At 43.7% G+C, this 15,370-nt stretch overlaps 1 non-coding gene across 1 annotated transcript; it reads left to right on the forward strand.

Annotated features, from left to right (window-relative positions):
• The first annotated feature begins 3,936 nt into the window (after nt 1-3,936).
• On the forward strand, nt 3,937-4,020 carry trnal-uaa (transfer RNA leucine (anticodon UAA)). Its single transcript has one exon. It is a non-coding gene; the product is annotated as a tRNA-Leu (tRNA).
• The last annotated feature ends 11,350 nt before the right edge of the window (nt 4,021-15,370 follow it).

Below are 15,370 nucleotides of genomic sequence, written 5' to 3' on the forward strand. Positions count from 1 at the left end.
CTCACTAAGTCTGCTTCTCCTTCTCAGTCTCACTCTTTCTGTCTCTCGTTGTCTCTATCTCGCGGTCTGTCTCTCCCTGTTTGTCGGTTTGTCTCTGTCTCTCAATGTGTCTGTCGACTTCTCATGGTGTCCAGTTCTGTGCACCGCTCGATTCCTGCTCTGACAGAACTGGTGCACGTCAGTTCCTCGTTAGTATAGTGGTGAGTATCCCCGCTTGTCACGCGGGAGACCGGGGTTCAATTCCCCGACTGGAAGCCAGGTGTTTCAAAATGTAGAATTTTACTTCTGTTTCTTGGTAGAGATTCATATTAAAAAGTTCCAGAGCCATATAGAACTGGAAAAATACACGGAGAGGAGATTGCCTCTTCCAGATTTTTAGTAAACGGAGACTTTTACAGGATTCTTTGGCCGTCTGCTGCACAGAGATGGATGACTGAGTTTTTTCTGAGTAACGTTTAAGAAGACAGAGTCGCATTCGAAGTGGCCGAGTGGTTAAGACGATGGATTCAAAATCCATTGGGTTTTCCCTGCGTAGTTTTGAATCCTGTCCACTACGATTCTCGGCATTTTTTCATTTCATTTCCCAATTTAACCAGAACTTTGCCAAACTGATCCTGAGATAGATGGTATAACGTCCCACACCTTTCAACACTGACATTTTTTTCCATTTTTATTAATCTGCAATATTTACGATACATACGGATAGGAAAACACAAAAATCAGTCAAAGTTGCGACAGTGAGTCAGCCTGTCTATCCCTTTATATGTTGAAGGCATCTGTGCATGTCCGTTGGTGCGTGTAAATTTTTGGTTATGTATGTGGGTGTGTCTCTGTCTGTCGATCTGTATATATGTCTCTGTGTATGTGCAACTGTCTGTGGAAATCATCACCATGAATTTGTTATGTCCTGGAAATTATAAAAAAGACTTGGGGGAAATAAGACGGTTGTGGACGTTTGTATCGGCTTTGGTTCAGTGGCAGCATTCTCGAATGAATCGGGAGTTTGTGTGTTCAAGTCGCACTCCTGAGACTTGAGCATATCATCTTGGCTAACACTCAAGTGCAGCACTTGGGGAATTTTGCAATGTTGAAGCTGTTGACTTTCGGATGAAATGTTAAATTGAAGCTGAGTCTGCACTATCGGGTGTGTGTGAAAGGTCCCAGAGCCTTACTCGAAAAAGAATAGGAGAGTTTCCCCCGTGTTAATATTACTGAAAATGTTCGTAAATGCTCACTGAAAGCCTCCATGTATGTGTGTCTGTGGGGGTGGGGTTGAAGCCCAGTTTCCCACAGAGACAGAATCCATATTCTGACAGGACCAGGATGGCCTAGTGGTTGAGGCGTTGGCCTTAAAATTAAATGGGATGTTTCCCGCGTGTTCTCGTAGCTGACTCCTGCTACTTCTTTAATTTAACACGGATTTCCTCCCATTCTCATCAGTGATACCCGATTTTTATCTGTTGAATGTGCAACTCTGTGACACTCTGAGCCGATAATGAAATGAAATTGTGAAATGTATCGGTGTCGCTCGGTCTCTGCCTCTCTCTTTCTTTCGAGAAATGTGTTTGTGTTTGTGTGTTTTTCACTCTCAGTCTGACTCACTCTGTCTGTTCCTGTGTCTCTGTCTCTTTCCCACGGTGTCCAGTTCTGTTCCAATGGGATTCTCTCAGACTCTTTGTAAGACTGGCTCTCTGTTTTCCATCATTTCTGTCTGTCCATGTATTTGCCTGCCTCTGTTAGTTCCTGTCTCTAACCTGCTGAGTATTTCCAGCATTAGTGTTTCTATCTCTGACACTCTCTATCTGTCGCTCTCTCTCTCCTTGTCACTGTCTTTATTACTCTCTTTCTCTCACTCTTTCCCTCTCTCTTTATAGATCACTTACACACATCTCTGTATATGTGTGTGTTTGAGTCTTTTTCTCACTCAGTCTGCCTCTCCTTCTCAGTCTCACATTTTCTGTCTCTCATTTTCTCTATCTCGCTGTCAGTCTCTCCCTGATTGTCGGTTTGTCTCTGTCTCTCAATGTGTCTGTCGTCTTCTCATGGTGTCCAGTTCCATTCACAGCTCGCTTCCTGCTCTGATAGAATTCATGCTCGTTAGTATAGTGGTGAGTATCCCCGCCTGTTCCGCCGGAGACCGTGGTTCTACTTCCCGACGCGGTGGCAGCATTTACAAAATGCAGAATTTTACTTGTTTCTTGGTGTTGATTCATATTAAAAAGTTCCAGAGCAATATAGAACAGTACAAATACTGGAAGAGGAAGTTGCCTCTTCCAGATTTTTAGCAAACGGAGACTTTTTCCGGATTCTGTGGCCGTTTGCTGCACAGAGATGGATGACTGAGTTTTATCTGAGTAACATTGAATGATGCAGCGAGCTAGTAGTCGTGGCCGAGTGGGTAAGACAATAGACAAAAAATCCATCGGGGTTTCTCTGCGCAGTTTTGAATCCTGCCGACTATGTTTCTCAGCATATTTCATTCTGTTTCACAATTTAACCACGTTACTGCAAAACTGATTCTGAGATAGATGGAGCAACGTCCCACATCTTTCGATGCAGCCGCTGTTTTCTTTCTTACATCAATCTGCAGTATTCACGATACATGCGGATAGAAAAACGCAAAAGCCAGCCAAAGTAGCGACAGTCACACTGCCTGTCTATCCATCTATTTGTCTAAGGCAACCTGTGTATATCTGGATCTGAGTGTCATGGTACATCAGTCATTGAAAGTTGGCATGTAGGTGCAGCAGGCGGTGAAGAAAACAAATGGCATGTTCGCCTTCATAGCTAGGGGATTTGAGCATAGGAGCAGGAAGATATTACTGCAGTTGTACAGGGCCTTGGTGAGGTCACACCTGGAATATTGTGTTCAGTTTTGGTCCCCGAATTTGAGGAAGGACGTCCTTGCTATTGAGGGAGTACAGCGAAGGTTCACCAGCATGATTCCCGGGATGGCAGGATTGACATATGAGGAGAGACTGGATCAACTGGGCTGGTATCCACTGAAGTTTAGAAGAATGAAAGGGGATCTCACAGAAACATATAAAATTCTGACGAGATTGGAGGCTGGAAGAATGTTCTCATTGCTGGGGAGTTTGAGACCAAGGATTACAGTCTAAAAAAAAAGGTATAAGCCATTTATGACCGAGATGAGGAGAAACTTCTTCACTCAGAGAGTGGTTTACCTGTGAAATTTTCTACCGCAGAAAGTCGTTGAGGCCAGTTCATAGATATATTCAAAAGGGAGTTAGATATGGCCCTCATGGATAAAGAGATCAAGTGGTATGGAGGGAAAGCAGGAAAGGGGTACTGAGGTTGAATGATGAGCCATGATCTTATTGAATGGTGGTGCAGGCTCGAAGGGCCGAATGGCATATTCCTGCAACTAATTTCTATGTTTCTATGTTGATGCATGTATATTTTTTTATTGTGTGTGCGCGTGTCTGTGTATGTCTATTTGTATGTATGTATCTGTGTATGTGCAACTGTCTGTGGAAATCATCACCATGAATTTGGTTCGTCCCGGAACTTTTAAAACACTTGGGGAAAATAATACGGTTGTGATCTTTGGTATCGGTTTTGGTTCAGTGGCTCCATTCTCGACTGAATCAGGAGGTTGTGTGTGTAAGTCCCACTCCTGAGACTTGAACACATCATCTTGGATGACACTCAAATGCAGTATTTGGGGAATTTTGCATTGTTGAAGCTGTTGACCATCGGCTGAAATTTTAAATTGAAGCTCCATTTTCACCCTCGGGTGGATGTGAAACGTCCCAGTGCCTTAGTCGAAAAATAATAGGAGAGTTGCGCCCGTGTCAATATTACGAAAAATGTTCGTAAATGCTTCCTGAAATCCAATGTCTCTGTGTGTCTGTGGGGGTGGAGCTGAAGCCCAGATTCTCACAGAGGCAGAGTCCAACCATTGACAGGATCAGGACCAGGATGGCCGAGTGGTAAAGGCGTTGCATTTAAGATGTAATGGGTTATATACTTGTGTGGGTTCAAACCCCACTCCTGGTGATTCCTTAATTAAACAGAGATTTTTCCCATCCTGCCGAGTGATACCCGATTTTCATCTGCTGAATCTCCAATTTTCTGCAACGATGTGACATTCTGAGCCGACAATGAAATGAAATTGTGAAATGCATCTGTGTTGATCGGTCTCTGCCTCTCTCTCTCTTTAGAGAGCTGTGAATGTGTTTGAGTCATTGTCTCTCTCAGTCTGCCTCTCTCTGACACACTCTCTCTGTCCCTGTTTCTCTGTTTGTCCCTGTCTCTCAATCTGTCTCTTTCTCACGGTGTCTCGTTCTGTTGCAATGGGATTCTCTCAGTCTGACTGCCTATCTCAGTCGCATTATCTCTGTCTGTCCATGTCTTTGCCTGTCTCTGTTAATCCCTGTCTCCAACCTGATAAATATTTCCATTATGTTCTGTTTTTGTCTCTATGTCTATCTCTCTATCTGTCTTTCTCTCTATCTGTCGCCCTCTTTGTCTCTCTCTTTGTCCCTCTCCTTTTCTCTGTCATTCCATCACTATTTACCTCCCTCTCTTTATGGAGCACGCAAATACATCTCTGTGTATGTATGTGTTTGAGTCTTTTTCTCATTCAGTCTGATCCTCCCTTTCAGTCTCAAACTTTCTGTCTCCCTTTGTCTCTATCTCACTGTCTGTCTCTCCCTGTTTCCCTGTTTGTCTCTGGTTCTCAATGTGTCTGTCACTTTCTCACGGTGTCCAGTTCTGTTCGAATGGGATTCTCTCAGTCTCTCTGTCTGACTGTCTCACTCTTTCCCATCATCTCTGTCTGTCTATATTTCTGCCTATCTGCCTCTCTTTGCCTGTCGCTGGTAGTTCCTGTCTCTAACCTGCTGAGTATTTCCAACCTTTTTTTGTTGATATCTTTGTCTCTCTCTCGACCTGTCGTTCTCTCTCTATCTGTCTCTCTCCTTGTCACTGTCTTTATCATTGTCTTTCTTTCACTCTTTCCCTCTCTCTCTTTATTAATCACACACACACATCTCTGTATATGTAGGTTTTTGAGTCTTTTTCTCAGAGTCTGCCTGACTTTTCAGTCTCACCCTTTCTGTCTCTCGTTGTCCCTCTATTGCTGTCTATCTCTCCCTGTTTGTCGGTTTGTCTCTGTCTCTCAATGTGTCTGTCGACTTTTGTTCACAGCTCGATTACTGCTCTGACATCGCCCGTACCTTCGTCCGTTTCGTCGTGATTTTGCTCCCCTGTTAAGCAATAGGACCGGGTTCAATTCCCCGACGGAATTAGACATTTCAAAATGTCTAATTTTACTTCTGTTTCTTGGTATAGATTCAAAGTAAAAAGTTCCAGAACAATATAGAACAGTAAAAATACAGCCAGAGGCGATTGCCTCTTCCAGATTTTTTGCAAACAGAGACTTTTTCAGGATTCTGTGGCCGTCTGCTGCACAGAGATGGATGACTGAGTTTTTTCTGAGTAACATTTAAAGTGCCAGAGACGCAGTAATTGTGGTCGAGTGGTTAATGCGATTGGCTTGAATTCCTTTGGGTTTTCGGCGCTCAGGTTCGAATCCTGCCGACTACGATTCTCAGCAATTTTCTTCACAATTTAACCAGGTTTTTGCAAAACTAATCCTGAGATAGGTGGAATAACGTCCCACACCTTTCAACACTGACATCTATTTCTTATTTTTATTAATCTGCAATATTCACGATTCATACGGATAGAAAAACGCAAAAATCAGCCAAAGTAGCGACAGTGACTCAGCCTGTCTATCCCTCGAGATGTCTCCGGCATCTGTGCATGTCCGTTGGTGCATGTATATTTTTGGTTATGTATGTATGTGTGTGTCTCTGTGTCTGTCTATCTGTATATATGTCTCTGTGTATGTGCAAATGTCTGTGGAAATCATCACCATGAATTTGGTATGTCCTGGAACTTGTTAAAAAGACTTGGGGAAAATAATACGGTTGTGAACTTTGCTATCGGCTTTGGTTCAGTGGCAGCATTCTCGACTGAAAAACGCAAAAGCCAGACAAAGTAGCGACAGTGACCCTGCCTGTCTATCCATCTATTTGTCTAAGGCAACCTGTGTATATCTTGATCTGGGTGTCATGGTACATCAGTCATTGAAAGTTGGTGTGCAGGTGCAGCAGGCGGTGAAGAATGTAAATGGCATGTTCGCCTTCATAGCGAGGGGATTTGAGTATAGGAGCAGGGAGGTTTCACTGCAGTTCTACAGGGCCTTGGTGAGGCCACTCCTGTAATATTGTGTTCAGTTTTGGTCTCCGAATCTGAGGAAGGACGTCCTTGTTATTGAGGGAGTACAGCGAAGGTTCACCAGCATGATTCCCGGGATGGCAGGACTGACATATGAGCAGAGACTGGATCAACTGGGCTGGTATCCACTGGAGTTTAGAAGAATGAGAGGGGATCTCATAGAAACAAATAAAATTCTGACGAAATTTGACAAGTGAGTGGCAGGAAGAATGTTTCCGTTACTGGGGAGTTCGAGAACCAGGGGTCACAGTCTAAGAATAAGGGGTAAGCCATTTAGTACCGAGATGAGGAGAAACGTCTTCACTCAGAGAGTGGTTAACCTGTGGAATTCTCTACAGCAGAAAGTTGTTGAGGCCAGTTAGTTAGATATATTCAAGAGGGAGTTAGATATGGCCCTTACGACTCAAGGGTTCAAGGGGTATGGAGAGAAAACAGGAAATGGGTACTGAGGTTGAATGATCAGCCATGATCTTAAAGAATGGTGGTGCAGGCTCGAAGGGCGGAATGGCCTGCTCCTGCAACTAATTTCTATGTTTCTATGTTTCTATGTTGATGCGTGTATATTTTTGGTTATTGTGTGTGTGTGTGTCTGTGTATGTCTATCTGTATGTATGTCTCTGTGTATGTGCAACTGTCGATGCAAATCATCACCATGAATGTGGTATGTCCTGGAAATTTTTTAAAAACTTGGGGAAAAAATTATGGTTGTGATCTTTGGTATCGGCCTTGGTTCATTGGCTCTATTCTCGACTGAATCGGGAGATTGTGTGTGTAATTCCCACTCCTGAGACTTGAGCAGATAATCTTTGCTGACACTCAAGTGCAGTACTTGGGGAATTTTGCATTGTTGAAGCTGTTGACCATCGGCTGAAATGTTAAATTGAAGCTCCGTCTGCAACCTCGGCTGGATGCGAAAGTTCCCAGAGCATTACACGAAAAAGAATAGGAGAGTTGCGCCCGTGTCAATATTACTAAAAATTTTCGTAAATGCTCACTGAAACCCGATGTGTATGTGTGTGTGTTGCTGTGGGGGTTGGAGCTGAAGCCCACATTCTCACAGAGACAGAATCCAAACGCTACAAAGACCAGGATGGGCGAGTGGTTACGGCGTTGGCCATAAAATTCAATGGGTTTTTCCCGCGTGGATTCGAACCCAAATCCTAGAATCTCTTTAATGTAACAGAGATTTTTCCCATCCTGCCCAGTGATACATGATTTTCATCTGTTGAATCTGCAATTTTCTGTAACTCTGTGACACTCTAAGCCGATCATGAAATGAAATTGTGAAATGTAGCTGTGTATCTCAGTCTCTGCCTTTCTCTCTTTAGAGAGCTGTGTATGTGTTTGTGTGTTTGAGACTTTGTCTCCCTCAGTCTGCCTCTGTCTGACTCACTCTGTCTGTGCCTGGTTCTCTGTTTGTCTCTGTCTCTCAATCTGTCTCTTTCTCACGGTGTCCAGTTCTGTTCCAATGCGATTCTCTCAGACTCTCTGTCTGACTGTCTCTCTCTTTCCCATCCTCCCTGTCCGTGTCTTTGCCTGTCTCATTTTGTCCCTGTCTCTAATCTGATGAGTATTTGCATCATTTTCTGTTTTTGAAACATAGAAACATAGAAAATAACTGCAGGAGTAGGCCATTAGGCCCTTCGAGCCTGCACCGCCATTCAATATTATCATGGCTGATCATTCTTTCAGTTACCCTTTCCTGTTTTCCTCTCCATCCCACTTCATCCACTTAACCGTAAGGACCATATCTAACTCCCTCTTGAATATATCCAATGAACTGGCTTCAACAACTCTCTGTGGCAGGGAATTCCACAGGTCAACAACTATCTGAGTGAAGAAGTTTCTATTCATCTCACTGCTAAATGGCCAACCTCTTATCCTAAGACTATGTCCCCTGGTTCTGGCTTCCCGAACATCGAGAACATTCTTCCCGAATCTAACCTGTGCCGTCCCATCAGAATCTTATATGATTCTATGAGATCCCCTCTCATCATTCTAAACGCCAGTGATTAAAGGCCTAGTTGATCCAATCTCTCCTCATATGACAGTCCTGCCATCCCTGGAATCAGTCTGGTGAACCTTCGCTGCACTCCCTCAACAGCAAGAACGTCCTTCCTCAGACTAGGAGACCGAAACTGAACACAATATTCCAGGTGTGTCCTCACGAAGGCCTTGTACAACTGCAGTAAGATCTCCTGGCTCCTATATTCAAATCCTCTAGTCCGAAGGCCAACATACCATTTGCCTTCTTTACCGCCTGCTGTACCTGCATGCCCACTTTCAGTGACTGATGAACCATAACACCAAGGTCTCACTGCACCTCCCCTCTTTCTAGTTTTCCGCCATTCAGATAATATTCTGCCTTCGTGTTGTTGCCCCCAAAATAGATAACCTCACATTTATCCACATTATACTGCATCTGCCATGTATTTGCCCACTCACCTAATCTGTCCAATTCACCCTGCAGCCTCTTAGCGTCCTCTTCACAGCTCGGACCGCCACCCAGTTTAGTGTCATCCGCAAACTTGGAGATATTACACTCTATTCCTTCAACCAAATCGTTCATGTATATTGTAAAGAGCTGGAGTCCCAGCACTGAGCCCTGCGGCACCCCACTCGTCACTTCCTGCCAGTTTGAAAAGGACCCGTTTATCCCGATTCTCTGCATCCTGTCTGCCAACCAGTTCTCTATCCATGTCAGTACATTAATCCCAATACCATGCGTTTTGATTTTGTGCACCAATCTCTAGTGCGGGACCTTGTCAAAAGCCTATTGAAAGTCCAATACACCACATCCACTGGCTCTCCCTTGTCCACTCTAATCATTACATCCTCAAAAAATTCCAGAAGATTCGTCAAGCGTGATTTCACTTTCATAAATCCATGCTGACTCGGTCCGATCCTGTCACTGCTTTCCAAATGGGCTGCTATTTCATCCTTAATGATTGATTCTAATATTTTCCCCACGACTGATGTGAGGCTAACCGGTCTATAATTAGCTGCTTTCTCTCTCCCTCCTTTTTTAAAAAGTGCCATCACATTAGCTACCCTCTAGTCCATAGGAACTGATCCAGAGTCGATAGATTGTTGGAAAATGATCACCAATGCATCCACTATTTCTAGGGCCACTTCCTTAAGTACTCTGGGATGCAGACTATCAGGAGCCGGGGATTTATCGGCTTTTAATCCCAACAATTTCTCCAACACAATTTCCCGCCAATAAGGATATCTTTCAGTTCCTCATTCTCACGAGACGCACAGTCCCCTCGTACATTCGGAAGGTTTTTTGTATCTTCGTTTGTAAAGACAGAACCGAATTATTGTCTCTATCTGTCTTTCTCTCTATCTGTCTCCCTCTTTGTCTCTTTCTTTGTCCCTGTCTTTGTCTCTGTCATTGCATCAGATTTGCCTCCTTCTCTTTATGGAGCACACAAACACATCTCTGTGTATGTATGTGTTGGAGTCGTTTTCTCATTCAGTCTGACCCTCCCTCTCAGTCTCAAACTTTCTGTCTCTCTTTGCCTCTATCTCGCTGTCTGTCTCTCCCTGTTTCCCTGTTTGTCTGTCTCTCAACGTGTCTGTCTCTTTCTCACGATGTCCAGTTCTGTTCCAGTTGGATTCTCTCAGTCTCTCTGTCTGACTGTCTCTCTCATTCCCATCATCTCTGTCTCTCGATGTCTCGACCTGTCTGTCTCTATTTGCCTGTCGCTGTTAGTTCCTGTCTCTAACCTGCTGAGTATTTCCATCATTTTCTGTTTATATCTCTGTATATCTCTCTATCTGTCGCTCACTCTTCATCTGTCTCTCTCCTTGTTACTGTCTTTATCACTGTCTTTCTCTCACTGTTTCCCTCTCTCTCTTTATATCTGTATGTGTGTGTGTTTGTGTCTTTTTCTCACTCAGTCTGCCTCTCCTTCTCAGTCTCACACTTTCTGTCTCACGTTGTCTCTATCTTGCTGTCTTTCTCTCTCGGTTTGTCTCTGTCTCTCAATGTGCCTGTCTACTTCTCATGGTGTCCATTTCTGTTCTCAGCTCGATTCCTGCACTGACAGAATCCACACCAGTCAGCTCCTCATTCTGTCTTAGTTAATATCCCTCTCTGTCACGCGCGAGGTAGGCGTTCAATTCCCCGACGAGGATGAAGCTTTTTTAAAATGTTGAATATTACTTCTGTATGTCCTGAAACTTTATAAAAAGACTTGGGGAAAATAATACGGATGTGAACTTTGGTATCGGCTTTGGTTCAGTGGCAGCATTCTCGACTGAATAAGGAGGTTGTGTGTGTAAGTCCCACTCCTGAGACTTGAGCATATAATCTTGGCTGACACTCAAATGCAGTACTTGGGGGATTTTGCATTGTTGAAGCTTTTGACTTTCGGATAAAATGTTAAATTGAAGCTCCGTCTGCACCCTCGGGTGGATGTGAAAGTTCCCAGAGCATTACTCGAAAAAGAACAGGAGAGTTGCCCCTGTGTCAATATTACTATAAATATTCGAAAATGCTCATTGAATAACTGTGTCTGTGAGAGTGGAGCTGCAGCCCAGATTCTCACAGACACAAAAACCGAATACTGACAAACCAGGATGGCCGAGTTGTTAACGCGTTGGATGGAAAATCCAATGGGTTTATACCTGCATGGGTTCGAACCCCACTCCTGGTAAGTCTTTAAATTCAAACCGAATTCCTGCCATCCTGCTCAGTTATACCCGAATCTATTCTGTTGAATCTGCATCTATCGATAACTTTGTAACATTCAAACAAATGGGATTGTGCAATGTATCTGTGACTCTCACTCTCTGTCTTTAGAGTGCTCTTTATGTGTTTGAGTCTGACTCTCTGTGTCTGTGGAATTAGAAGCTGAATTTAGGGAGCAGGGAGCTAAATTAACAAATCGGACCTCAAAGGTAGCAATCTCAGGGATAGCTGCCACTTTTCAGACGAGGAATCGCAGGATAGTTCAGATGACTGTGTGGTGCAGAAGGGAGGGATTCAATTTCTTGGGACATTGGAACCGTTCTGTGGGAGCTAGGACCTGTGCAAACCGGACGGTCTGCACCTCAGCAGAACCAATATCCACGAGGGAGAGTTTGCTCGTGTTGTTGGGTAGGGGTTAAAGTGATGTGGCAGCGGGATGGGAACCTTTGGGGGCAGAAAAGTAAGGGTGGAGGGCAGAGAAACCCAAAGGAAAAAAAATCAAAAACAGCCACATTGCAGCAAACCTTTAAGGGACAAGGTGTGTTAAGATAACAAGCCTGAAGGCACGGTGCCTCAATGCGAGGAGTATTCGTAATAAGGTGGACAAATTAACTGCACAGGCAGCAATTAATGAATATGATGTAATTGGCATCACGGAGAAATGGCTCCAGGGTGACGAAGGCCGGGAACGCAACATCCAGGGGTATTCACCAGTCAGGAAGGATAGACACAAAGGAAAAGGAGGTGGGGTGGCATTGCTGGTTGAAGAGGAAATTAATGCAATAGTCAGGAAGGACATTCACGTGGATTCTACGTGGGTGGATCTGTGGAATATCAACGGGAAAAAAACGCTAGTGGGAGTTGTGTACCACCAAACAATCGTAGTGAGTTTGCTGACAGCATCTAACAAGAAAGTAGGGATGTGTGCAATAAAGGGACATCAGTTATCATGGGCGACTTTAATCTACACATAGATTGGGCTAACCAAACTGGTAGTAATACGGTAGAGAAGGATTTGCTGGAGTGTATTCGGGATGGTTTTCTCGACCAATATGTCGAGGGACCATCTAGAGGGCTGGCCATCCTCGACTGCTTGATGTGTAATGAGAAAGGACTAATTAGCAATCTTGTTGTGCGAGGCCCCTTGGGGAAGAGTAACCACAATAAGGTAGAATTCTTTGTTAAGGTGGAGAGTGAAACAATTAATTCAGAGACTGGGGTCCTGAACTTAAGGAAAGGTAACTTCGATGGTATGAGACATGAATTGGCTAGAATAGATTGGGAAATGATACATAAAGGGTTGACGGCAGATAGGCAATGGAAAACATATAAAGATCACATGGATGAACTTCAACAATTGGACATCGCTGTCTGGAGTAAAAATAAAATGGAGAAGGTGGCTCAAACGTGGCTAACAAGGAAAATTAAGGATAGCGTTAAATCCAAGGAAGAGGCATATAAATTGGTCAGAGAAAGCATCAGCCCGAGGACGGGGAGAGATTTAGAATTCAGCAGAGGAGGACAAAGCGTTTAATTAGGAGGGGGAAAATAGATTATGAGAGGAAGCTTGCTGGGAACATAAACACTTCTATAAATATGTGAAGAGAAAAAGAGTAGTGAAGGCAAACGTAGGTCCCTTGCAGTCAAATTCAGGTGAATTTATAATAGGGAACAAAGAAATGGTAGACCAGTTGAACAAATACTTTGGTTCTGCCTTCATGAAGGAAGACACGCATAATCTTCTGGAAATGGTACGTGACCGAGGGGCTACTGAGAAGGAGGAACTGAAGAAAATTCTTATTTGTGGGAAATTGTGTTAGGGAAATTGATGGGACTAAAGGCCGATAAATCCCCGGGGCCTGATGGTCTGCATCCCAGAGTACTTAAGGAAGTGGTCCTGGAAATAGTGGATGCATTGGTGATTATTTTCCAACAGTCCATCGATTCTCGATCAGTTTGAATGGACTGGAGGGTAGCTAATGCAACACCACATTTTGAAAAACGAGGGAGAGAAAAAACGGGTAATTATAGACCGGTTAACTGACATCAGTGGTGGGGAAAATGTTGCAATTAATTTTTAAAGATGAAATAGCAGCCCATTTGGAAAGCAGTGACAGGATTGGTCCAAGTCAGCATGGATTTATGAAAGGAAAATCAAGCTTGACAAATCTTCTAGAATTGTGTGAGGATGTAACTAGTAGAGTCGACAAGGGAGAACCAGTGGATATGGTGTAGTGGGACTTGCAAAATACTTTTGACGAGGTCCCACACAAGAGGTTGGTGTGCAAAATTAAAGCACATGGTATTGGGGGTAATGTATTGACGTGGATAGAGAACTCGTTGGCAGACAGGAAGCAGAGAGTCGGGATAAACGGGTTATTTTCATAATGGCAGGCACTGACTAGTTGGGTGCCGCAGGGTTCAGTGCTGGGACGCCAGCAATTTCAATATACATCAATGATTTAGATGAAGGAATTTTGTATAATATCTCCAAGTTGGCAGATGATATTATGCTGGATGGCGGTGTGAAATGTGAGGAGGATGCTCAGAGGCTGCAGGGTGATTTGGGCAGGTTAGGTGAGTGGGCAATTGCATGGCAGATGTCGTGTAATGTAGATAAATGTGATGTTATGCACTTTGGTGGCAGAAACACGAAGGCAGAATATTATTTGAATGGCGGCAGATGAGGAAAAGGAGAGGTGCAACGAGATCCGGGTGTCATGGTACATCAGTCATTGAAGGTTGGCATGCAGGTGCAGCAGACAGAAAGAAGGCAAATAGCATGTTGGCCCCATATCTTGGGGATTTGAATATAGCAGCAGGGCGGTCTTGCTGCAGCTGTACAGGGCCTTGGTGAGACCTCACCTGGAATACTGTGTTCAGTTTTGTTCTAATCTGAGGAAGGACGTTCATGCTATTGAAGGAATGCAGCAAAGGTTCACCAGAGTTATTTCCGGGATTCGAGGACTGACATATGAGGAGAGATAGGATCGACTGGGTCTGTATTCACTGGTGTTTAGAAGAATGAGAGGGGACCTCAGAAACATTCTGACGGGACTGGGCAGGTTATATGCATGAAGAATGTTGGGGAAGTCCAGAACCAGTGGTCACAGTCTGAGGACAAGGGATAAGCCATTTAGGACCGAGATGAGGAGAAACTTCTTCACTCAGAGAGTTGTTAACCTGTTGAATTCTCTTCCACAGAACGTTCTTGATGACAGTTCATCAGATATATTCAAGAGGGAGTTGGATATGGCCCTTAAGTTAATGGGATCAAGGGGTGTGGAGCGAAAGCTGGAAAGGGGTACTGAGGTGAATGATCGGCCATGATCTTATTGAGTGTTGTTGCAGGCTCGAAGGGGCGAATGGTCTATTCCTGCAACCTTTTTCTATGTTTCTATGTTTCTATGTTTCAGGGTGCATGCATCTAATGGCCCAGTGTGCTGCGCCATTTCTTTTAACTGGGTGCTATTTATTGAATCTGTAACTCGTCTGGTTTGTATCTGATCCATATTGTGTCTCACCTGACCAATCATCCACCTCCCATAGGCATGACATGTGTCTCTTTTCCTATCCTCGGCATCGTCCTCTCAATTCCTGCTTATTTAGATCGTTAATTGTTCGTGCATGGCCTTCCAATACGGATACACCCTGTAGCATTTTTTTGGGATGTTTTGGATCCTAACTGTGAAGATTCTATCCCAATCCTGGTCTGTTTCCTGATTAGTAAATCCGTTGTTCCCCTCAAACTATCTACTCTTGCCTGGATCGCCTGTATATCTGGTGCACCTACTAGAGATGTACCTGTACAGTTAATACGTCATTTGCTTTCGACCTCCTCTTTCTTCCTTCTTTGTGTCTCAGCTGCTTGTGTTACTCCCTTGCTCCTGATGTGTCACTAGCTATTCTCAGGATTGTGTCTAGCAATCATGTTTACAATGCTTTCGTCTTGTGGCTAATTTTTTCTGGCTGTTCAATTTATGCTCACAGGTCACATTTCATGCTGGACATTGTCAAATAACAACATTACTTCTGTTCCAGGTTTAACTACCACGCATAACTTCCACGCAATTTCCCAAGGTTTATTCCCCTGGTTTACAATATTCAGGTAACATATTTTACACAATTTATTTAAAAATACTTTTAATGAGCTGGAAGCTTTTGCATCAAGTGTTTACACAAAGGAATATGGGGCGTACTTCCCCAGTAATTTTTTTTTAAACCAACATGCATTTTTTATCTTTTGCTTAACAAATCTATCCTTTGTGCATTTCCTAGCTCCAGAACATATCTTCCGAATAACTCCACAACTGGGTTTCTAAATTAAAATGTAATTCAATTCTAGGTTCATACTTTCTTAAAACTTCCCTCATACAGGACAACACTGCAAAGGGTTAAAAAAAA

This window comes from Pristiophorus japonicus, chromosome 23 (assembly GCF_044704955.1).
Source record: "Pristiophorus japonicus isolate sPriJap1 chromosome 23, sPriJap1.hap1, whole genome shotgun sequence".
In the NCBI taxonomy this organism is placed as follows: Eukaryota; Metazoa; Chordata; class Chondrichthyes; family Pristiophoridae; genus Pristiophorus; species Pristiophorus japonicus.